The following is a 27,223-nucleotide window of genomic DNA, read 5'->3' on the forward strand; positions in this document are numbered from 1 at the left end:
TCATAAATTTTCTCTAAAAAAGCATTTAATGTGCATTTGATATAGATTCTCTCCATATATAATTTCCATTTGCAACTGACATAAAAATGTATTTCCAGTGTCCACTTACATTTTGTTTGCTCATCACAGCTACTAACCTGTAGTTAGAATGCAAACTGACCCAACAAGAAAATGTGAGAGGATGGTGACATGTCACACTGCTATAAATAACTTTAGTGTATTAGCATAATGCCAAATATGTGACAGTCTTATGAAGGAGATGGTAGCTCGACTTTACACACGCTGCTCAATTTTTAATGCTGCACAGGACTAGCAGTTCTTCTGCTACTTACCTGACTGCTGTCACTGCTCTGCATAATTCTTCTGTCTTTCCCACTGTCTTGATTGTTGTATGTGGATAAAAAACACATTTACATTTCCACTTGTGTTACATGTGACTGGAATTTATTTTTGGCCATCTCCGAATATGGCCTGTAAGCTCCATTATCAGTGCTTTTACATCTGTTTTTACTTTCTTGTATATGAAGTATAGGGAAAGTATTGTAATCGTCCAAAGATTCAATGTTGAGATTTTGATGAATCTTGACGTTTTAGATCTCCCTTAGTCCGAAAATACCATTTTTGGAATTATGTCTTTGTGTCTGTGTGTGTTTGTATGTGTGCATGTAAACACGATAACTTGAGTACACTTTCACTTAGGTCAACCAAATTTTGCATACAAGCATTAGGTACAAAATGTTGATTTCTATTGTAGCAGTAGAGGCTCTTATCGACCTCTTGAACCTTCAGGTACCACTCCAAACACCAGGTAAAAGTACAATTATTATTTATTGTATAATAATAACATGCACAAAGCACCCTCCACTCCACACTACTCATATAATCAATAAACCAAATACAAATACTAATCCTCCTCTCCCAGACACTTCGCCACCCTACCTCCCAGCTCAGCTCAATGTCTGGGCTTTCCCAGCATCTTTTTATATCCCCTGACCCGGAAGTGGTTCCTGTCCCATAACTCACAAGTCCTCATTCCTTCCGGGTCAGGGTAAAAGTCCTTCTCTTCAACCTGGAAGCACATCGTTTCTCCTGTTCATGTGACCAGGACATATTTCCAGATTATAGGGCAGTATAGGGCATAACAGTTTGTCAGCCTCCCTACAGCAACTCCCGGTGGCCCCCATGGTATCCAGCAGGGCTGTGCATACAAACTACAAGGTCCATGAGGCCCTGCTGGAATTCGAGGAACCTCCATGCTGTCGGGAGAGCTCCACCTGGCGGCCTGGGGGTGAGGGCCGGAATAGTTAGCAGGCCATCCATCACACTATCAACCTTTTGGCTATTTCTGCTAACCGGAAGTGGTACTTTACCTTTTATTCATGCAGCTGCAGAGGCCATTTTATTCAACTTTACTTTTATGATCTTTTTCTTCTTCTTTCGGCTGCTCCCGTTAGGGGTTGCCACAGGGGATCATCTTGTCCTCATATTGATTTGGCAAAATTTTACACCGGATGCCCTTCCTGACGTAACCCTCCCCATTTATCCGGGCTTAGGACCGGCACGAAGAAACACACTGGTTTGTGCATCCCCTGTGACTGGGTTGAGCTTTACTTTTATAATAATTGTTCAATATATTATTCATTGAATTTGATTTGTTGTTGATGGTTCTTTAATATACATAATATAAAAATATAATCATTGTCTTGCAGTTTACTCCTCAAATATCCACCCCATATTTGAGTATACGAGAAAGTCTAGGGGAGACCACTTCTTTCTGAGTTTTTTTAATGTGCTCAGGTGCCATGTAATCGTGACAAAAATGACATGTGTGTACATGGATGTACTTTCTTTTAACTATAAATTCTTGCCTGTGTCCAGACCATTCTTACTCAGCTTAATGTGCTGACCAAGGCACATTTTACTAGTGGTCTTCCAAATACCAGAGTGCAGTTGTTTCAAGGGTCACATGGAATGTTCTTCAAACCAAACAACCTTCTTTCTTTATTTTCTTCAGGTGTAAATTCATAGTTTTTTCCTTTGTTTTAGTCCCATTTCTCGTTTAGCAAATTTGTTCTTTACCTTATCTTCTGTCCTCATATTGACATTGGCATGATACATAGATTTTTCCATTAGTTTCTTCCTTGATTTTGCAAGCACTGTCATTACAAGCGGATTTAGAAGGATTATTAATGTGCCTGTTATAAATTCACACAATACTCCATACCATACCATGAGCAATAAAAATACACCCAGGCTGGATTTGTGTCTAATCGCTGAACTGGTCAACATAATCCATATTACTAACCGAGAATGCTAAACCGGATGGACGCAGTGACATCCGGCCATGGGCCGTAGCCGCAAAAAGACGTATTACTAACCGAGAATGCTAAACCGGATGGATGCTAAACCGGATGGACGCAGGGACATCCGGCCATGGGCCGTAGCCGCAAAAAGACGTATTACTAACCGAGAATGCTAAACCGGATGGACGCAGGGACATCCGGCCATGGGCCGTAGCCGCAAAAAGACGTACTGCGCAGGCGCCCCAAGAAATGAGGGGCCGCGAGAGGCGGACAAGACCACAGAAAAAAGGAGTGAGCACAGAAAAAAGGAGTCAAAGAAATGAGGCGACGCGAGCACAGAAAAAAGGAAAAGGCACAGAAAAAAGTACTCAAACGCAGGCGCCGCACGGAACCCATTGCACACGAAACTAGCACACAAAAAAAAAAGAAGACGCTCGCGCACAACAGCAAGGCCCCCCCCCCCCCCACAGGCACCGGACGGGACACACACCAAGAGGGGGATTTAACAAGCCCCTGGAACACAAAAAAAAAAGAACACAAAACCACCCAACACACCCTACAAGCAACGGACGGGACACACACAAAGAGGGGGATTCAACAAGCCCCTGGAACACAAAAAGAAAGAAGATGCTCGCGCAACAACAATCCTCACACACATCAATAAGAAGTGACACCCAAAGCCACATATCTAAAGGAAACGTCCATATTAAACATACGTCATCTCAACACCTTCACACTAGGCAGCATAGGTGGATCTCCTTACAATAAAGCACTATTAACCGTTCAACTGCAGAAAAGGCTCCATATTAACAGTGAGTGCGATCCTCCTTATTACTTATCCATATTTCGCACGCTGAGGAACAAACAAGTCATGAATACACGGTCACGGGTACAAAACGATTCGGATCGGATAACAGGACAAAACACACGAACACGAATGAAACAACAAAATACAAGGCGGAGCATACAACGCGCTTCGGAAACTCTGGGAGAAAAAATGTCTCGGATCAAAAAAAGCAAAGCTCAAGTAACCCCGTTACAGAGACGTGCCCAAATGGACAGACACAATGAAAGTAGACGCATACAGCGCGCGTCTCAAAGTGCTGCATCGAAACAAGCACGATTTCAAAAGAAAGAGCTCGCGTCTCAGACATACAAAAAAGGGAGCGAAGAGACAGAATAAATGAACGCAGACGTGTACAACGCGCATATGACCTGCCAGAAAAAAAGCAAGCAAGACTCCAAAAGCAGAAAGCTCAACTACTGACCGACATACAAAAACGGACAAGGCTCGATACAAACAATGCACAACGTAGACTGAAACAGACTTTTCGCAAAGCAGAGGCGAATCAATTAAAACTCAAAAATAGCGCGTCACAAATAATGGACATGCAACAACGCGGCACTCAAACGCCACAAGAAAAACATGCCCGTCGCGGACATCAACGCCAGACACCTGCTAAACGCTTACGCCAGTTGGCTGACAACGCCTTCAATAATGAGTCCACTATTGAGCAAATTTCATTGGGATTAATGAATGTCATTTGCAATCATTGTCATTCACTTAACTTCCCAGAAGAAACAACTGGCAATACAAATAATGAATTTACACGTTGTTGTCAAAAGGGGCAGATTAGACTGCCTCCTTTACATTCATATCCTGAATATCTACAGAAGCTTCTAACTAACGATGTGCCTGAAAGTACAAACTTTAAGAACTGCATTAGATCCTACAATAGTTCATTTGCTTTTGCATCTCCCGGAGTACATATCAGGCCATCAAAAGGCAATGGCCCATACTGCTTTCGCATATGTGGTTAACAAAACGCACTATATGATGTCCAAAAAATATTAATGTTAATCACATTAATAACCAGGTCATTTCATTACTTCCTGGAGAGACACGGCTCTTTCTAAGCTCTGACAAAGTTGACTCTGATGACGACAATGAACATCTGAATTTCCCCTTAGAATATTTGAACACTATTAACCCAGACGGATGACCACAACACAACCTTACCCTTAAAAACGGTGTTATTCAAGCAACAGTTCTTACAGAATCACATGCTAACAATACTGTTCTCATTCCTAGAATTGACCTTACGAGTTCTGACCTAGATTTACCTTTTACATTGAAACGCCGACAGTTCCGCATTAAACCTGCATTTGCCATGACCATCAACAAATCACAAGGACAAACCATGGACAAGGTTGGCATCTACCTCTCTGAGCCCGTTTTTGGACATGGACAACTTTATGTTGCCTTCTCACATGTTCGACGTTCATCTGACGTTAAAGTTAAATTTATAAATGATCCATGCCAAGGAAGACTCATTCAAAGACAAGACACCATCTTTACTACTAATGTTGTATACAAAGAAATATTCCAATAAAACATTACTCTATGCCAAACACTCCATTTTTTATTTATATAGGCATCATCCAAACCTGCACACTATTCTATATCTAATTCATATATCTCACTCTTTGTCATGCCCCAACGCCAGGGGTTGGCGAGCGAAGCGAGCAGGGGGCGGAGCCCCCTAGTTAGTAATATTACAGTATGTATATTATGATTTCCAAGAAAAGAAAAGCTGATAAAGAGGGAAGGCAGTTTCAGGAGATGAGGTGAGGATTACTGGCATTTGAAAATGTGACTGTAGCTGTCTGCTGATATATCCTGGTCCACGTTGGGTGTACAGTATAAAGTGTTATTTTTGGCCCTCAATAAAATTTAGTTTGACACTGCTACATTAGATAAACTGAATACAGCTAAGGAACTACTGGAACTTTTTATTAAACAAACAATTAAAGACTGAGCTCAACAATGAAGTCCAAAAAACACGATTACCCAATTGACCTACAATGTTACTCTTTCAGTGACAACAGAGAGCTTGTAACCATGGATGATGATAGAATGTATACAAGCTGGCAAACTGAAAGCTTTTTCCAGGACTTTCACTCCCAATCTATTAAAATGTACTGGTTTAAGTTTGGTGAATTTATTATTAGTGATTTATTTATTTATTTATTTATTTTTAACCCACCTAACACAGCTTTAGTGCTCGTATTTATCAAGCATCTCAGAAGTACATCTAGGAATTGCACTAAAAGTCTGACTAGGATAAAAAGTTGTCTTACACCAGAGAAGGGCATGAGAAGTAGTTATGACGCATCCTACACCTGCTCCCAACGAAGAGTATTTAAGAATGAATGACATTACAATTTTATAGCACCCTGAGCTGCAAACTCACACTCATGAATTTGTTTTATAGCTTCCTTGGAAATCATGATAATACTTTGTAGTTTTCTGATACTAATGCTTCATCACAGAGATTAATATTACTATGATATTGAAAGGGATGTGATTACTGTATGTTCAAATAAAAGGTTAATGCCACTCTTATGAAGTACTCTAGAGTCAAACTTTGCTGCTTCACAACAACATTAAGAACAGTACTGTAATAAGGACTAAGACTGAAATGACGATACAAACACCAAATGAGAATTAAGCATGATAATGGGCAAGTTTACTTAACAGTAAATGATTCACAGCTGTACTTACAGAAGAATTACCTTCCTGCTCTAATGGGCACAGCAAATGCTGCATAAAATAGTAGATATTGAAACTAGCCATGGCTATTCTGGTACCGCTTCTGAAGTTGCGCTCACCCGGTCAGTGTTATTGATTTTTTTCCAGAGTCACATTCCATGTCTCTCTAGCAATCCCACCTTATCTTTTGCAAAGCTCTTTACCCAATTCCCCATGATTCTCCACCTACCTTCTTAAACTTCCTTGGAACTGTAAAATGTAACATGAATGTTCCAGGGGTTCATGTAATGCACAGCTCAGCATACCTGTATGACATTTCACTGCCAACCACCCATCTAGCCCTGCTTATCTTTAAGGTAATATGCTGGCTACTACAATGCAGTTTGCATTTATGATCACCTACTGTATGTTTTGACACTGTGATATCACTTGTGATTCACATATGCATGCTCATCCACATTTGGGGCAATGATCTTGATGCTCAAGCCATCAATCACTCCAACAACTCCAAGATCTCCAGCGATTTGTATGAATGCAGCTTTCTTTAACATTACCTCATGTGGAAGTGTTGGGAAAATGCCCGTAAATCCATGTATTACCTCACATTCAAAGTTTGGTACAAAATTCGAGAAATGGTTGGTTGTGACTTACCCAAATAATTGCTCTTGCAAAGCTGTATTATCCCTGTGGTTAAAAACACATAATGGTACCAACAGTTTCATTTCAGCTGACAGTGCAAGGATTCTTCATATATCTGGAGCAATCACTTAATGATATACTGTGAATATTATTCCATCTCTGTCAAATCAATATCTTTTACGAGTTCATTGTTTTTCAGCATTTCCAAAACATTCTGCCTTCCTCAAAAAGTGTGTGCCGATCTTCTGGCAGCTCCCTGTGAGTTAGAACAGCTCATCAGCTCTCCTAATTCCCAGCGGAGTTAAGAGTACTTTCCAAAATTAGGAAAATTGATAAAATGCTGTTACTCCTACTCCTAAGAGAAGGACCATATTTGCATCACACTGAGATTTTTGAGCCAGTTAGGACCATTTTCCTACTCGGAGATGCTTGATAAATGCAGGCACAGGTTTGTGGGCAGCCACAGCCTTCCTGTCAACACTGGGCTCAGGGTAGGAACAGCATGGCAATTATTAAAAAATATATATTTATTTTAAAAATCTTCATTTTACATACATAAAGATAATATTGCTATAGTATAGCAACTATAAAATAACTGAATCTACTATAACTATTGATTACATACATAGTGGTTTTTAACAGTGCTTATTATTACAAATGCTACATAAAACAAAGAATTACAATGACAAATACCACAGTATATAAATCGTCAATTTAATTTTCTTCATTTTTACAACACTTTGTGATAGTAGACATTCTGAAAGTTACTATTGTCACAGATGGCTGGGGTTCTGACTCAGCCGGGACTCCTGGAAGGACCGGAAGGTGGCCTTTATATATTCCGGGTCATGAGGGGGCAACCGCCCAGGGTTAGGAGAGGACCACGGGAAAAGAACAAGGAGATTCCAACCCAATGGGACCCGTGGCCACCACCGTGGGCGCCTTAAGCCTCAGGTAACCTGAGAAACAATTACTTCCACCACACTCGGGGAAAATGGAGGAAGACCCTTCCAGGGACGCCCGGAGTGCTTCTGGTGCAAAGGGCAGCACTTCCACCACACCAGGAAGTGCTGCCAGAAGGACGTCATCGGGCACCTGGAGCACATCCGGGCGGGAATAAAAGAGGCCACCTTCCTACAATGTGTGAGCTAGAGTCGGGAGCGGGAGCAGGACAAAGCTCCTGAGAGGAAAGGCAGCCACGGACTGTGATAGAAGCCAGAATAGGGATGATTTGGTGCTGGGAGTACTGTGTGCTGTGTGGGACTGTGTATTTGTGCATAATAAATGTGTGCATTTTTATAAAGATGTGGTTTCCGACTGGTGGTGTCCAGGCAAGTCTCACACTATATAACTAACATTGACTGTAATATTATTCATAATACTATATCAGTTTTGTTTTTTTGCAATAGTCAGTATGAAATATGCTATAGAAAACAATATTGTCTCTTTTGCTGGTGCTTCGTATGAAGGTAAGTGCACAATATGAATCTTAGTTATAATTTGTTTAATACTTTTTTATAAAACTTTATTTTATAGTGCCTTTCATACTACTCATTATCATAAAGATTTAATTTATTATTAACTTTGTTTACTTTTTGCTTGATGTTATATACTGTATGTTAAACATCAATGATTTTTCAATACCTGCATGTGGAGGTAGTCCATCCCAGGACCCGGACATATACACACTTACACTCACTTGAATAAAGACCAAATTAGAAACATCAATTAACACTAACATGGGATGTGGGGACAATGGGTGTATTTGGGGAAAAACCATCATGGCACCCTTATATGGTTCATTACTGCTTGATGTTTTTTGATAGCATCTAATTAAACTGTGCAGCACCTATTTTTTACCAAAGCCACTTTTCACTGTGTTTTTTTATTTTTAATCTCCCCACTGTGTGCAGTTTGTATGTTCTTCACATGCTTGCATGGTTCTCCTGGGGAATATTTTCCCAGTTACTTGCTTAATGTAAATTTGCCATATTTGAATGAGTCTTGACGTGTGTGTGAATGTACCCTGTGACGGCTCTCATTCCCTGTGATGCTGTGTTGTATTCACTGGGTTTGGAAAATTAATAAATGAAGAAGATAATGTGGGTAGTGCTGCTGCCTGTTGGAACCAGTGTTCAGGGTATAAATTCCATGTTGTATATATGGGTCTGCTAGAGGTATTCAGGTTTTCCCTCCCACATCCTTAATGATGCATGTTTTAGGTTAAGTTAGCGGTTCCAAATCAGTTTCTTTGTGAGTCTTCCTGCTTTTTGTGTACATATGTGTTAGGGATTGGGATTGACATCCTCTCTAGGACTCTTTCCATGTTCCAAGTACTGCCAAACTAGGCACCCACCCCTTATGACCACAAATTGAGTTTAGCAGGATGGAAGATGTCATGTTATGAATAACATACATAACACAATACACAGCAAATAAATCAAAACTAATAATACAGTAAATCTCTATTGCATATAGTGCCTTTAATTGTGCACATTATAACAAAAGCATTAAAGAAAAATTACAATTAATCCTTACATATGACTTTAAAAGAAAGAATTACCTGAAGGTCTATAGAAATAAATCATGACTGGGCTTTGATTAATTAATCAACCAGTTAATATTCTATCAAGCCATTATTAATTAAATAATTCAATTTATGACATACAAATGCAGACTAGTAAGCTTTAACACTGATGCCAACTTCTAATTTTCATTTCTAATGTTATCTAACCACAGGCATACATCCTGTATGAGATCAGACCTTCTATGACCACTAATTACTCTCATTTTAGAATATAGGACAAGTACCTTTATCAAATGTATTGTTTGAACTTTGAAATGTATTAAAAGGCTAATGACTGTGCCCTAACACAATGTGAGATATATCTAGTAATTGCACTAACTTACATTGTAAAACTTCAAATTACAGAATACTTCTAATATTTATTGAATTGCAGTGAATTGTTAAAAGACTGGGCAATTCTTTTCAAATTTTCTGCTGTTGTGACTCAGTAAAAGCCACCGAAGTGAACATACAGAAAAAACATCACTACAAAGTGACAGTGTTAGTCCAGCAGCAGAAAGCATCAAAAGAACATAACAGTTTTGATGAGAGCAGGCCATTCAGTCCAATTGATTTTGACACTCAAAATGAAGATTTGAAAATCCTCAATGCACTAATATATGGCAAGCCAAATTAACATTTAGAGATATCTCAAAATGAATTTCGGATATCTTAAAATGTAATTTACTTTTTAAGATATCTGAAACTCGCTTTGAGATATCTTAAAATACTTTCCTTTACATTTTAAGATATCTGCAATACATTTTGGGATATCTCAAATGCATTTCAAGATATCTCAAATACAGTTTCAGATATCTCAAAATAATTGTGTCTGTATTTCAAGATATCTCAAATGAATTTTCAGATATCTTAAATTGACCTTTCATGCATTTTAAGATATCTTAAATGCATTTCAAGATATCTCAAATTCATTTCCTGTAAAACTGCCTATTATTTCAATAGGACTTCTTGTTTATTATAAGATATCTTAAAATGTATTTGAGATATCTTCAAATGAGCAGGAAGTGATGTTGAGATATCTGAAAATGTATTTGAGATATCTGAAAATGGACAGGAAGCTGTTTTGAGATATCTGGAAATGTATTTGAGATATCTTAAATTGTATTGTAGATATCTGAAAGTGCTATTGAGATATCTTGAAATAATTGAGTGTCCTTTTAAAGATATCTTAAAATGCATTTTAGATATCTTGAAATACATTGTTAGATATCTGAAATAGAGCAGAGACCCATTTTAAGATATCATGAAATTAATTTTAGATATCTATGGCAAGCCAAATTAACGTTTAGAGATATCTCAAAATGAATTTTATGATATCTGGAAATGCATTTTAGATATCAAATTGAATTATAGATATCTAAAAATACATCTATTTTAAGATATCTAAAAAGAATTGTATGATATCTCAAACAGATTTCAAGATATCTTGAAGTGATATGCTGTACATTTTCAGATATCTGAAATGCATTTCAAGATATCTTAAATGCAATTTGAGATACCTTGAAATATGTTCATGTGCATTTTGAGATATCTCAAATACTTTTCAAGATATCTTAAAATACATCTGCAGGCATTTTGAGATATCTGAAATACATTTTCAGATATCTTAAAATAGCTTTCTGCACATTTCAAGATATCTCAAATACATTTTCAGATATCTTAAAGTAACTTCCTGCGTATTTAAAGATATCTCAATTACATTTTCAGATATCTTAAAATAACTTCCTGCGCATTTCAAGATATCTCAAATACATTTTCAGATATCTTAAAATCACTTCCTGTAAAATTTCTTATACTTTCAATGGAACTTCCTGCCTATTTTAAGATATCTTGAAATGCATTTAAGATATCTCGAAATGCACAGGAAGTGATTTTGAGATATCATGAAATGTATTTGAGATATCTTGAAATGTGCAGGAAGTGATTTTAAGATATTTTGAAATGTATTTGAGATATCTCGAAATGCACAGGAAGTAATTTTAAGATATCTTGAAATGTATTTGAGATATCTTGAAATATGCAGGAAGTCATTTTAAGATATCTTGAAATGTATTTGAGATATCTTGAAATGTGCAGGAAGTCATTTTAAGATATCTTGAAATGTATTTGAGATATCTTGAAATGTGCAGGAAGTCATTTTAAGATATCTGAAAATGCATTTCAGAAAATCCGTTTCAGATATCTCAAAATGAAATTGGGATATCTTAAAATGAGAAGGAAGTTATTTTAAGATATCTCGAAATATAATTTAGATATCTTAAAAAGCATTTAAGATATCTTGAAATTCATTATTGTTTCAGATATCTGAAATACATTTTTAGATATCTAAAATTAATTTCATGATATCTTAAAATGGGTCTCTGCTCTATTTCAGATATCTAACAATGTATTTCAAGATATCTAAAATTGTATTTCAAGATATCTAAAATGCATTTTAAGATATCTTTAAAAGGACACTCAATTATTTCAAGATATCTCAATAGCACTTTCAGATATCTACAATACAATTTAAGATATCTCAAATACATTTCCAGATATCTCAAAACAGCTTCCTGTCCATTTTCAGATATCTCAAATCCATTTTCAGATATCTCAACATCACTTCCTGCTCATTTGAAGATATCTCAAATACATTTTAAGAAATCTTATAATAAACAAGAAGTCCCATTGAAATAATAGGCAGTTTTACAGGAAATGAATTTGAGATATCTTGAAATGCATTTAAGATATCTTAAAATGCATGAAAGGTCAATTTAAGATATCTGAAAATTCATTTGAGATATCTTGAAATACAGACACAATTATTTTGAGATACTTGAGATACTTCTGCCTAATAGTTTTTACTAGCTGAAATACCCGGCATTGTGTTTTTGTTTTTTTAATTGTTTGAGAAAATACAAAAAAAACACAACTTTAAAAATATAAATAAATTCACAAACAATGAAGACTCACTAATGGCTTGTCTTGCAGTCTTGTACGTATGTTATCATCCAGTTGACGCTCAGAAACCGGCCAGCTCTTCAAAACCAACAGGGGCGCGGTGGTGCTCAAACATAAAGAATGCTGGCAGTCACATCCAGTTCGCCCTCTGGTGGTCGTTCTGAGTTCAACTGGATGATAACATGCATATATGATCGCTAGATCACCCCCCACTCTACCCAGAAGGGAGTGGGTTAGGGTTGATTTCACCCTACAGTATTTTTAGTCGACCAATGAGGAGCATGTGTACCAAGATTCATGAAAATCGCTCCAGCCGTTGGGAAGTGATGCTGGAACATACATACATACACACACATACATTGACTTTTATACATATATATATAGATAGATATAGTTTTGTCTGTGTGAAGAAACACCTTTTAACATTTGTGTAGAATTTACCATTACCAGCTTCCATTTGTACTTCTGTGTTTTTATTTTTAAGTGACCTTTTAGGGGATTTTATGTCTGAAAACAGATACACAAAAGCGGAAAGCTGGATTTTCTGAGAAATTCAGGCATTATAACTGAGGGGGGCAGATTGTGGAGAGTATTTGGCAAAACTGAACCAGTGCTCAACAAGTGACACATGGTGAGTTCAAGAAGACCTCACGAATGTGAATCATCTTACAAACTAAGCAAGGACCAAAGACATTCAGATTAATGAGTAGGTGACAACCGGCCTTGTTTCACAAATGTAAAGTAGAAATGTGGAGGGCCCGACTAATTATTTTCCTCCGTAAAAGTGACTGTTTGGACAGAGACAATGCTGTGATCTGGAAAGTAAAAGCAGATAAGCAGCAGTAGCACAAATTAAATCAGTAAGCAAAAAGAAGAGAATACATGTCAAAGTGATTTCATATAGAAAAGCAAACATGTCATCTGAAATAAATAACTCATCTAGAAATATCCAGATTGAAGCTACAGTACATTAAGAGTATGTCCTAAGTCCTGGAGGATAAAAAGTCAGAAGTAATAGCCTTTAATAGCACCAATAATGAGAAGGAGGTAAGTTACTGTAGCTACACTGAATCCATTTTCGAACACTCTTAAATCAACTGAAGTTTGTAGAGGTCAAAGTCTATTCAAATGAACCAAATCAAGGTAAGGACTCTCAGTTGAAAGTCTTAAAACCTAAAGAATTTTCTTCGGCTTGTTTTTCCCTGCTGTGACTTGTGAATAAAAGAATTGGTGACTGCATCAATGACACTTTTTTTTGGAGGATGAACAAGACTGGGGTTCTGCAGGACATTACTGATGTAGTCGGGTGTTAGACTATCTATAGATTTAGAGGTTAAAAATGGAGTTTTATATTCAATACCATATGACTCAGGGAACCATGCATTCTGTGCTCATTATTGTGGGTTTGAGTGAGGACTCCTGCAACAGAGTCTTAAACTAGTTGAGAAAACAGACTCTCCTGTCAATGGACAGTTAAAGTAGTCATTGTAAGATGTGATACAAGCAGGAACAGGCTTATCGGGATCAGAAAATCATAGGAATGAGTGAATATGGGATACAGGATAAGTTTCTTAATGTGGTTTAAGTGAGGAATCAAAAATGACACCAAGATTCCTTGCAGAAGATGAAATGATAAGATAATCAAATCATTACCAAGATCACCATTTCTTAAGCTGGACTTCTGTTTGTTGCAGTTTAATTTTAAAGAGTTATGCTCCTTCCAGGATTTAATTCCTCCACAGTAAGTTGTGAGCCAAGAGATCTCTGATGAATATCCACTTTCAACATTGACATAGATTGGAGTATAATCTGCATGAAACTAATGACCCAGTCCAAAGCTACGAACATTACAGCAAAGCGGAAGCACAAACTATAGATGCAGATAATAAGCAGATGGCCAGGAGCCAAGAGGAACTCCTTGTGTGAACAGCATTAAGCTCGGCCTCCAGTTCCCAAGACTGACAACTTGCCTGTCTTTTAGATGGAACTTCAACTACTAGCAATGTCAGAGATACCCAGAATGCTTTCTGTTTTGGACAGTAGAAAATTGCAATTAACACCATCAAAGTCTAACAGAATTAAAATGGTGATTTGCTCTGTGTCTACCACCATAAATAAATTGTTGGGTACTCAAAGCACAGCATTTTCATAACCTTGCGTACCTAGACACCAGGCTGAAACGGTTCTGTTAGGTTATTATGAAGTTAAGTAACCGGTGAGTTGTGAAGCCACAACACACTCAAGAACTTTAGATAGAGAAGATAAATGAGATAATCTGAAAAACTATCAGCATAAAGAAGAGACACTTTAAATGCTGAGCTTACCGAAGCAATTTTCAAAGCAGGTGGCACAGGGCCAGTGTTCAAGAATGAATTTGTTACTGGGACTGTGACCCAAAGGCTGGGTTTGGGAAGGGATACAGTAAACAAGTTGTAGGACTCATCTTACAAAGCAAATCACTGACCAGTAAAGATGAAATTAGTGACAATTTGGAAAAGGAGCTAGATAGAAAGGGAAAAATATAAGTTGATGATGAATTTGCATTAGTAGAATTATTTTAGTTTACTATTTGGGGGAGGGCAGCACGGTGGTACAGTGGTAGCGCTGCTGCCTCGCAGTAAGGAGACCTGGGTTCACTTCCTGGGTCCTCCCTGCATGGAATTTGCATGTTCTCCCCGTGTCTGTGTGGGTTTCCTCTGGGTGCTCCGGTTTCCGTCCAAAGACATGCAGGTTAGGTGCATTGGAGATCCTAAATTGTCCCTAGTGTGTGCTTGGTGTGTGCCCTGCGGTGGGCTGGCGCCCTGCCCAGTGGCGTAGCGTAGTGGGGGCGGCCCGCCCCAGGCGGCACTTTTAGGGGGCGGCAAAATTTCACAATAATAATAATATCTTGTAAAAATTTGAACCATACCTAAATAAGGGGGTGTTGGCTGGGACTGGCTCCAGCAGACAACCAATACCCCCCCTTCAACCTACCCACCACCATACCCCCCCCCACAAACCCCCCCCCAATCCTCGGTGACCCTGTGTTAGGATATAGCGGGCTGGAGAATGATTGACTGACTGATGCTAGCTAAAGTAGTTTATTAACCACACATAACACAATCCTCAGGTTATCATGGCCACTCTCACACATTCTGCCATAAAAATAAATTCTTGTCAGCACTTAGAGCATTTCTATACTCATAGAAGTCCTAGAGGATCAGAGTAACTGTTGTGCCCTTTTTTGTAATGATAGGATATCAAGGAAAAGAGGGGCTTATAAAAGAGGTGGGCGTTAGACTACCCAAACTCGCAGAACACCAGAACAAACAGTAACTCATAATCGTGCACGTCCAAGAAAATCTGGGCATGCACAGTGAGGCCAGTCTTACTGCACAGTCTGTCAAGGCATCAGCCAAATGATTGCGTGGTTTATGGCATTGAATTTTACCAGGGATCAGAACACTTCAAAGAAGACTACCCTGCATTTTAAGGGGGCCATTATGTCTAAAGCTGTGCAGTGAGTGGAGTAATAGTAGCCAACAAGATCATCTAATGAAAGCTTGCTAAATTGTTCATATGAGGAGGCCATAAGCCATTCATCTTCCTGAAGCAGTGCTTTGTTCACAGCTAGGGCAACCTCTGTGCAGAATCCGCACCAGCTCCCTTTGTTCTGGTTAGATTTCTTCATAATTTCTTTCTCTACTTTATGTTTGCCTTGACCGCTTCGAGAACTTCCTTGCAGCAACAGGCTATCCAGGAAAAAAAGGAGTCTTACAAAAAAGGTGAATTTTAAACTCCTCAAACTCGCAGATCAGAACAAACTTAATGGGCTGTCCCAGAATTTTACAAATGTGATCTAGGCTATCACACGACTTTAAAGATATTAACAGCACAATGTATGAAGAACGTGCCCCATTTAAATAAACAAACGACATGCAGTAATGAAATATTACAGTAACAATAAATAATAAAAATAGTAATTATGTGTCCGAGAGATGAAAAACCACTGCTACTCAAAAGTTTGACAACATGTATTACAATTTAAAAGGTGTGTGTGCCGTAATTTATTTTTCATATCTTGTGACGATTGGTTAATGAGTCCTCAAGTTTATCGCAATTCTTATGATAAGCCGCAACATTTTTGCCATTTTCGTTTATTTGGTAGTATGGAAGCGAACTGTACAAGCGTTTAATTTAACCTTTCTTTAGTCGCTTCTGAATTCTTTCACTTCTCGTCGCCCTATTTATGTCTGCATTACAACTGTAGCCAAGAGACAAGTGTAAAACGTGACGTTAACGGAGTACAAATACGAGATAATTAAGATTAAATACTGTTCAACATCTGACCAACATGCAGTTACACAACAAAATATATATTTAAACGTATTTAAAATGTGTTAATATCCTCTTACCTTATTCGAAAGCAGTTACGTTTCGTGGTAGGTCCGCGCTTCGGCGCCTGTAATTTGTGAAAACCTCTCAACTGGTTATGCAAATTGCCACCCTTTACGATCTGACGAATAGCCAATAAGATGGTAAGTCCTTTAAGCAAGAGAAGAGAATAATCTGAAACAAGTTGACAGTTTAAAGCGCCCTCAGAGTTATAAGCTACAAGAACAGTGATGCAGCAAAGAATCCAAACAGCTCCCCAAGGGTGAGGGTGCAAATGGCAACTTGAAAAGCAGATGTGTTAGAGCACACTAAGCCACGGGAAATGTCTTTGCCATTTACTCTTTATCTGTAATAACAGCCATTGCTGTGCTATTTGTCCTATACGTTGTACATCTGTAACTTAATTTAACCCTTGTGAAAATCCGTCCTTGCGACTGGATTGCTTAATGCGTCTGGACTGCCGCTCTGGTTTTGATCGCGTTTTTTAATCGACGGGATTTGTCGGGGTGAGATGTGGGCTCCTCATACAGATATCAGACCTTACCCTATCACGAAAGTTACCCATGCATTTTGTTATGGATAAAATAAACAGTAATATTAAGGAATGCATTTATAAATACGTGAAATAAACTAATTAGATAATGTCCAAAAAATATATTAACCATTAAACTAGTTCAGGAAGCTAACTTAGAGCTCTTGCTCAAAAGTACTTAAGCGCAGACAATATAATGCGGTTTTGGCATCTACCCTGTTGCGCCCCGTGGCCAGGTGTACATGAATTTCCACTTACTTTAAACACAGTTATGGGGAGAAATAAGTAACATCAACATTCATTTTCAAAGAGTTTAACCCACGTTGATTCGTACTTTACCAGCTATACTACAGTCAAAGGTTCTGGACCTTGAGGACATGGGTAGATGAATTTGGATTTAGAATGTTATCTTATGTAGGTTAAACCCAGTGCCTGACATGGAGACTCATACAGTAAGTGCCAGTACTCTCTATTTATGCCTGATCTGTTAATAGAGCGGATGAGCGGAAGTTGGGGTTCCCCTTTCAGAATTTTGATCGTCGAGATATACTTTCACTAGATCAGACATTGCTGGGGGTTAAAGTTGTCTGGTTGACAGAACCCCAATATATATGGGATGTGTGCACTAAAAACATTGCTGGTATGCTCCAAGTACTCTGTACAGGTATGTAACGGTCCACTTCAAGCCCTGGTTAAATCTATTCCATGTGGCATGGAATAAGAGGAACATAAACATTGAATGAAGGATGGATATTTCTGAGATTCTTGACGTGCGTACAACACCAATGTAATGAACATCTTTCATCCTTCATCCTATGCTGGTGAAAGTGGGCAGCTTAAAAGTACTATGGCTTCTGGCCAGTGCAGACATTATGTACTGATGCTCATTTTTGTTAATTTTTGTCGGCCTGCTATCTTTAGAAGGTAAGGCTTGCATAAGAGTAGTCAATGGGTCATCATCTATATATATATTGAGACATTTATGAGGTCCTGTCCTTCTTGGCCTCTCCGATCTGCTGATGAATGGTGCCTAGTGATCCCACCTCTGCGTAGCATCGAATCTCAATCCAGACTCTTTTCCTGTGTCGCCCTTAGCTGGTGGAAAGAGTGGCCCGCCTACATTTGAATTTCTGACGCCCTCAATGTGTTTAAGAAGCATTTGATGTCTCTCTTGTTTGGTGAATTTCTGTCTAAGTGATATTATCTGTTAGGGTTTTGTATAGGAATCATAATTTGCTTGTTTTTTGATTTGTCCTGTAAGACTTATTTTCAAACAGTCACCCAGAATTTGAAGAAAAGCATTTGCTAAAAAAAATATAAATGTTCTCAAAAGACAAGGTTCTTTGTGGAACCTTCACGTGAATGGATCTTTTGGGAACCAAAAATGGTTCCACTTTGTCATCACTCAGAAGAATCGCTCTGACACCTTTATTTTTAAGAGTGTCCTTGTATCTTTAGACTTGAATAAATTTCATTCACATTAGCATGGGGGAAGCACTTTTATAATAATGTACTAGAAAGTATTAAAATATTAAATATGCAAGATAAGTGAGTGTTCCTTGTATTGCATTGTTGTCACATACAATTATTTTCTATTTCTGTATTAAAATCTGTAGATTGTAATGGATAAATGAAGACTAAAATGAGCTACAAGATGTTGAGTATCCTGTTCAGAAGGCTTTTGGGATTACTCTGTGGACAGGATGCCAAAACTATTCAGGGAATTGTGTTGGGAACACTCTGTGGACAGGAGGATAGTGGAGTGACAGAAAGCCAGAGAACGTGCAGATTAAGGGTGTACTGGACTTCCAGGATGACAGATGGAGGCAGGAGCAGCATGATGCTGCAAAATGCCGTACTCTTGTAGGGGTTCAAGGAACAATCCTACTGTAAAGAATACCCATAATGCTGACGGTGAGACTGTCCTTTCCATTTTCTTTACTGATTAACTCTATTATCTTATACATCTTTCAGCTCCTCTTCATCGTGATGCATTGCTAGTAAATATGCATGTGCTAAATCACCTGGGGCCTCATGTATAAACGGTGCATATGCACAAAAATGTTGCGTTTCCATGTTCAAATTGCGATGTATAAAACCTAAACTTGGTGTAAAGCCACGCACATTTCCATGGTAGCTCATACCCTGGTGTACGCAAGTTCTCTGCTCTGTTATGCAGACTGGCGGCACCCAGCGTCAAAGCAGTGCTACTGTTCCAGTGTGGTTTCCCTTTCTTTTTTAGATCCATATCCCTGACATGGCTTTATAAATACACTGAAATTAACCGTATATTGTTTATTAGTTTAATGCATCTGATTGTAATGGGCCACAGAATGGTCAAACTATCTATACTAATAAAAGGCAAAGCCCTCACTGACTCACTGACTGACTGACTCATCACTAATTCTCCAACTTCCCGTGTAGGTGGAAGGCTGAAATTTGGCAGGATCATTCCTTACAGCTTACTTACAAAAGTTAGGCAGGTTTCATTTCGAAATTCTACGTGTAACGGTCATAACTGGAACCTACTTTCGTATACTGTATACGGCCATAGCGGGTAGCTCGGTTGCCGTGTGAGGTGGTTGCGTCTTGCATCATGACGCCTCCCACGTGATTGAGTGCCTGTCCATATAAGGTAAATATTCGCGGATGATGGACTGTGCTTAGTATATTCATAAGTGCGGCTGCTGCGGAAATCAGCACTCTTCGCTGCAGTGTGTTCATTCCTTTCCTTGCTTCGCCAAGGAAGCAGAATTTTCACAGCTTCTCCACTGTTTTATAAACGAACGACATATAAGGCCGTCCTTTTTCCTTCCTTCACCAAGGAACCAGCCTTTTTATTTAATCCACGGGTTCTCCGCTGTTTTATTGTTCATTTGTTAAGATTGTTATAGTTATTGTGTAGGTATTTTACACTTAGTTTACTGTTCAGGTACCCATTTCCTTTATTTAATCCGCGGCTTCTCTGCTGTTGTTTTTTTCGTTTATTACAATTATAGTTATTTGAATCCTTTTCTTTGCCTGACTGCCTGCCCATATAAGGCGCTCCACAGTTTTTTTGTGAAGCGGTCTTTACACAGCATCTTCGCTGTGTTATAAACGAACGCCATATAAGGCCGTCCTTTCTCCTTGCTTCATGGTTCTCTACTGTTTTATTGTTCGTTTATTACGATTGTTATGGTTATTGTGTAGTTATTTTACACTTAGTTTACTGTTCAGGTACCCATTTCCTTTATTTAATCCGCTGCCTGCCCATATAAGGCGCTCCGCTGTTTTTTTGTGAAGCAGCCTTTACGCAGCTTATTCGCTATTTTATAAACGAATGCCATATAAAGCCATCGTTTTTGCTTGCTTCGAAAAGGAAGCAGCCCTTTTTATTTAATCCACGGGTTCTCCGCTGTTTTATTGTTCATTTATTACGATTGTTATAGTTATTGTGTAGGTATTTTATACTTTGTTTACTGATCAAGTACCCATTCCCTTTATTCTTCCAACTGTACCCCTATTAACATGTCTATTGAGGTGATCACCATCAATCAAAGAACTATCACTTACCGAGTGGTGTCCATGCCCAGAGATGGCGCCTGCCTTTTCCATTCTCTGTGTTACATATTGCACGGACATATCAGGCTCACTTTTGATATCCACAGGGACATTGTGTCTTATGTATTAAATGACTGGGACAGGTTCAAAGTGTGGATTGATGATGGTACAGGAGATAATTATAGTACACAGAAGCACTATAAGACTGAAATGCTTAAGCCCTTCACCTATGGTTCTGCATGTGAGTTGATGGCTGCCGCTGAATTGTTTGGTTGTCGCTTTCAAGTGTATCGAAATGGCCAAATATTTTACACCTTTGGAGAACCGTCAATGCCTCTTAAACATCTTAGATTCACAGGTGACGATTTGAGTAGTGGACACTTTGATGTTTATGAATATTTCAACTCTCAAAAGATCGATGCGAAGTTATTGATGAAGCCAGTTGTATGCTTATATCGATTGACACATACCGAATGTCAGTTCAACACAAATCCAGCTCGAGCCGATTATGACAGCAGCAATCCAAGCTGTGAGAACACAGTAAAAAGGAGGTGTATCAGACGTCGTGGTAGATTTTCTCATGCAGCTAGACGGAAGCAACTTCGTGCAGCTGCCGCCAAATACTCGCAGAAAAATCCACAAGTTCATAAACACGCTGTGGCTAAATACTCAGAAGCAAATCCACAAGTTCAGAGGGACACTGTGGCTAAATACTTGCAAGCAAATCCACAAGTTCATAGGGACGCTGTCGCTAAATACTCGCAAGCGAATCCACAAGTTCATAGAGACGCTGTCGCTAAATACACTGAGGCAAATCCACAAGTTAATAGAGCTTCTGTTTCTAGATACGATCCCAATAATGAAAAGCGGCTCATACGAAAACAACAGGTTTGGCTCAAAAAAGCCAATTGTGGATTTGCGTACGACCCAAACATACATTATGAGTCTGACAAAACAGTACACATTGGATCCATGGATGTTCACTGTGACTATTGTCAAGCTCAGAAGTGGAAATGCGAGTCTCCTGGTTTGTGCTGTAATGGTGGTAAAGTCTCTCTCACTCCTTTACGTAAGCTTCCTGACCTTCTTGAGGGCCTGTTAAATGGCGAACATCCTCAAAGTGAGCATTTCTTGAACAATATTCGAAAGTACAACAGCGCATTTCAAATGACGTCATTTGGTGCTAACCAAATCATTGAGGGTAATTTTATGCCTTCATTTAAAGTTCAGGGACAAGTGTATCACTTGATTGGCAGTCTTTTACCTATGCCAAGTGAGGAACACAAATTTTTGCAAATTTATTTCGTCGGGGACGATGAAAAGGAAGCACAAATCCGCTGCGCTCATTTTTCTGGACTTAACATACCCCTGGTCAAGCAATTACAAAAAATGCTCCATGACTGTAACACTTACATCCAGGACTTCCACTCCACAATGGACAGTATTTCATATGATGACAAAGACTTCAATGTTGTCATTCACGCAGACAAAAAACCATTACATGCACACAAAGGCAGATTTAATAAACCCACAGTTCATCAAGTTGGTGTTGTCATCGTTGGGCAAACGTTCAACAATAGAGATATTGTCTTGAAAACCAGAGACAATAAACTACAACGCATTAAGGAAACCCACAGATCCTATGATGCACTTCAATATCCTCTCATGTTCTGCTATGGTGAAGACGGCTATTCTGTGTCTATACCTCAAGTTCATGCTACCAGTAAGTTACCTATGAACAAAACCGTCTCTGCAGCAAACTTCTATTCATACCGGCTTATGATCGGACAACATCATGATAATACTATCCTTTTCTTCCGAACTTTATTAAATCAGTTTTTAGTTGATATGTACACAAAAATTGAATCCGAAAGATTTATATCAGACTAAATCAGAAAAAACTACAAGCTGAAAATTACGTTCACTTAAAAGATGCTATTGACAAAAATGACACTGATTTAATAGAACTTGGTCAAGCTGTGATATTACCATCTTCCTTCACTGGAGGACCTCGCTATATGCACGAGCGTACACAAGACGCAATAACATACGTACGTCATTATGGCCGCCCTGACTTATTCATCACATTTACTTGCAATCCTATATGGCCTGACATCACTGAAATTCTCCTTCCACGTCAAAAACCTCATGATCGCCATGACCTTATCAGTCGTGTATTTCATCTCAAGATTTGCAAAATGATAGACTTGCTCACGAAGAGTAACATTTTCAGCTGTACAAATTGCTACATAAACACCATAGAGTGGCAAAAGTGAGGTATTCCCCATGCACACATTCTATTGTGGCTAAAGGATAGGATTAAACCAGCTCTCATCGATCAAGTCATCCGTGCAGAAATTCCTGATCCACAGACTGACCCTGCCCTACACAAAATAGTAAAATCCACCATGATTCACGGCCCATGTGGACCTCATAATATCAACTCACCCTGCATGATCAACAGAAAATGCACTGAGAAATACCCGCGTCCGTTCATCTCAGAAACTCAGACCGGAGAAGATGGTTACCCTCAGTACCGCCGGCGTGCACCTGCTGATGGAGGTCATACAATTAACATCAAAGGAGTAGATATCGACAACAGATGGGTGGTCCCTTATAGTCCTGTGCTGTCCCGCTTCTTCAATACTCACATCAATGTCGAATTTTGCAGTTCAGTAAAATCAATCAAATACATCTGCAAGTATGTTAACAAGGGAAGTGACCAGGCAGTATTTACAATACAAAATCAAAATGACGAAGTATCTCGATACGAAGCTGGTCGTTACATTAGTAGCTCTGAAGCAGCCTGGCGCATTTTCTGTTTTCCCATTCACGAACGTTTCCCTCTGGTCGTTCATCTTGCTGTGCATCTTGAGAACGGACAAAGAATTTATTTCACAGAAGGCAACGTTGCCGATAAAGTACACAATCCACCACAAACCACACTTTTAGCGTTCTTTGACCTTTGCAAACACGATGATTTTGCAAAACAACTTCATTATAATGAAATTCCATCATATTATGTGTGGGCAAACAACATGTTTCGTCGAAGGAAACAGGGCAACCCTGTACCAGGACATTCGGGAGTGAAAAAGGATAATGTACTGGGACGGGTCTACACTGTACACCCAAATAACTCTGAATGCTACCATCTTCGACTGCTGATCAACAAAATCACAGGTCCCACATCTTTCAAATCTCTCAGAACAGTTGATGGTGTCCTACATCCGACCTATAAGTCAGCCTGCAGGGCACTCGGTTTATTACATGACAATATCAACTGGGACGAGACTCTACAGGAAGCTGCTCTGTCTCGCTCACCTCAAAAGATCCGTGAACTGTTTGCTGTCATGTTGGTGTTCTGCCAAATGGAAAACCCCTTAAACCTATGGGTAAAACATAAAGACAGCATAGCAGAAGATATTAGGAGACAGACTGAAAGATCATATACGAACAGAAGTCCACCAGTGGTTAAATTTGATCTATAACAACTGTCTACAGTTGCTTGAAAACTACGTAATTGGTATTGGAGGTCAATCTCTTCATCATTACGGTTTGCCTTCACCTTTAACAGAACTGGCACAACTTACGTCAAATCCTGAGTACTTGAAAGAGACATCTTACAACACCTCGCAATTGGCCAATATAGTCACAAATAACGAGTGCTTGCTAAATAGTGACCAAAAGTCAGTTTATGAGCAAATCATGAGCAGCGTTACGTCAGCCACTGGCACGGTGTTTTTCCTTGATGCTCCAGGAGGAACTGGTAAGACATTCCTAATAAACCTTCTCCTTGCAAAAATCCGAGCAAAACGTAATATTGCCATAGCTGTGGCTTCTTCTGGCATTGCTGCAACTCTTCTAGAGGGTGGCAGAACTGCTCATTCAGCTTTCAAGCTGCCTCTGAACCTCAACCATACTGAATTCCCCATGTGTAACATATCAAAGCAGAGCAACATGGCTGAAGTGCTGCGACATTGTCAGCTTATTGTCTGGGATGAATGCACTATGGCACACAGAGCAGGTATTGAGGCTTTAAACAGGACCCTCCAAGACACCAACACCAAACACCAACAAACTTATGGGAGGCTTGACAGTGTTATTGGCTGGAGACTTCCGCCAAACCCTACCAGTCGTGCCCAGAGGAACACGCGCTGATGAAGTTAAAGCATCTCTGAAATCTTCATACCTATGGCCACAAATCAATGTTGTTACTTTAAAAATAAACATGAGAGTTCATTTGAAAGGCGACAAAAAAGCCAAGGAGTTCTCTGCTCTTCTGATGAGTATAGGTGATGGCACCTTCATACAAGAAAATCGTAAAATAAATATTCCTACAAATATCTGTCTCATCGTGAATACCTTACAAAGCCTTCAAAATGTTTACCCCGATCTACGAAATCTCCACTAAAATGACGTGTCATGGTTAAGAGAGAGAGCTATCCTGACACCAAAAAATGACATGACTACGACTATAAACCACATTTTACTTGAAGAACTACCTTCATAACCAAAAACATATCAATCTGTTGATTCAGTTGTAGAAGTAGAAGACGCGGTACATTATCCGATAGAGTTTCTCAACACTCTAAATCCTCCAGGCACTCCTGAGCATAATCTCATTTTGAAGGTTGGGGCACCAATAATGTTACTGAGAAACTTACAGCCACCGAAACTTTGTAACGGCACGAGACTTCAGGTCACATCTCTACAAAACAACCTAATTCAAGCAACTATTTTTACTGGCAGTGCCTCAGGTGACACAGTTTTTATTCCTCGCATCCCCGTTATACCATCTAATCTCCCATTTCAATTCAAACGCGTTCAATTTCCAGTAAGGCTCTGCTTCGCAATGACAATTAATAAATTTCAAGGACAAACACTACAAAAGGTTGGCATTGATTTGAGGCAGGATTGCTTTTCACATGGCCAACTGTATGTTGCATGCTCAAGAGTAAGCTCAGCGCACAGCTTGGTCATATTACAACTGGAGGGACGAACTGACAACGTGGTATACAAAGAGATCCTTAACAAATAATTTTTTGTATATTTTCCCTCAGTTTAAAAATTTTTACTTTTTTCTTAATAAAAATTTTCAGGCAGTATTTCGCCGCTGCGAAGCGCGGGTATTTTGCTAGTTCTAAATAAAATAGCTGCTTTAGCTTTGTTACTCTCACTGCACCTTCTTCTCCTTTCAGCTGCTCCCGAGAATTATTGGTATATAGCATCAAGCACACACTGCCTCAGCCATGCTGTCTATTGAACTGCTCTCATACGGTAAACGCTTCAGAGCCTTTCCTCGCAGTTCAGAAACAGTTTCATCCCAAGAACTATAAAAGCACTCAATCAGTCCATCAAGTGCTTCTTGTAGAACTATTTGTACTTATAAGTACAATTACCTCACTGTAAACTTGTGATACAATTATAATATTGCACAACCTGAGCCACTTTATAAAGCACGTATTTACATATGATGACGATATCATTTTTAAGATGAAATGCAGCAAAATATGTTTATTATATTATACAGATAAAACTTTAATTTCATTTAAATAATCTATATTGTTAATAAATAAACATGTAAGGACATGGTGTCGCAGCGCTAGCAAGGAACTGGCGCTCCGTTCATGGATTGTTCCTGCCTCGTGCTGTATTCTTGCTGGGACTGGCGCGACACTGGATGGATAGAATAATTTACATGTACTACGAAGATATTTCAATGTTCCTTAAAAGTTTTGAAAAATCGGCATTCTAAACTTACAGATGGCTTAACATCTATTACAGAGCTGATTGTGTGACGATTAACATGCTACTTTAGTTACGATGGGATTTGAGAACCACTAAATGAAACGATTTTAAGATGAAGTTTATGGTGTTCTACTTTAATGACAAAATAAACTACGTGATTAAAGTGGAAATTTCGAGATTAAAGTTGACATTTCGTGCTTTTTTCCCACTGTGTGCCTATTTTTTTTTTTCTCTGTACCCTAATAAGCTTTCATATGACACTCAGACGGTGGGCTATGACTCGCCTTTTCACGGCGACTTTGATATGTCCCAACTTCTTTTTTATTTGTGAACTTGAGCTTTCGAGTTTGTCTGACACGCAATGTCACTCGATCAACTTCCTTTTGTTGATTATATCACTGTTTAAACCAGTGTTCTCAAACAGTGGGGTGGGCCCCCCTAGGGGGGCGTGAAGTAACAAAAAGGGGGGCGCGAAGATGTGAAAAAAAGAAAACAAGAATCGAAAATATGAAAAATACATCTATTGAAACCAAAACAATTTAACTTAAACTACATTCTGATACTAGAAAAATAAATATAGAGTTAGATAAATGTAGATGAAAGTTAAGTAGATATAATAAAATATGCATCTATGATATATTATTAATTAAAAAAGAACAAATTGGTATTAGTGGTCTCCTTTCAAAAAAACCTTAGGGGGGGGCGCGATTAAAACTGTTATGAAAACTCGGGTTGCAAATACTTAAAGGTTGAGAAGCGCTGGTTTAAACCAACAAATAGTACGCTTTTCCTTGCCTCCACTTGGTATTCGCTGAAATTCTTCTATTTTCCCCTGTGCTTTTGCCATTGTCTTTTCATAGAAGGCTGTGCTTAAGGGCTATTTATATAGATTTGCATATTCAAACAAGCATAATTCTGGGAGGAGTTGGGGCAGGACAGCAGGCGCGTGCACATGCGTTACTTTTCACGCTGACCGGGATTTATGGAGTGTAAGAATGTGGAAG

At 38.8% G+C, this 27,223-nt stretch overlaps 1 protein-coding gene across 2 annotated transcripts in view; it reads right to left on the reverse strand.

Moving 5' to 3' along the window:
* LOC114648749 (uncharacterized) overlaps window positions 1-16,772 on the reverse strand; it is a 35,699-nt gene extending 18,927 nt beyond the window's left edge. For both annotated transcript variants that reach the window (XM_028797972.2, XM_028797971.2), the window contains exon 1: window positions 16,417-16,772. The gene's annotated coding sequence lies outside the window, so the exon portion shown is untranslated. The remainder of the gene's footprint in view (window positions 1-16,416) is intronic.
* Between the last annotated feature and the right edge of the window lie 10,451 nt (window positions 16,773-27,223).

Source organism: Erpetoichthys calabaricus, chromosome 3 (assembly GCF_900747795.2).
Source record: "Erpetoichthys calabaricus chromosome 3, fErpCal1.3, whole genome shotgun sequence".
Taxonomy (NCBI): Eukaryota; Metazoa; Chordata; class Cladistia; order Polypteriformes; family Polypteridae; genus Erpetoichthys; species Erpetoichthys calabaricus.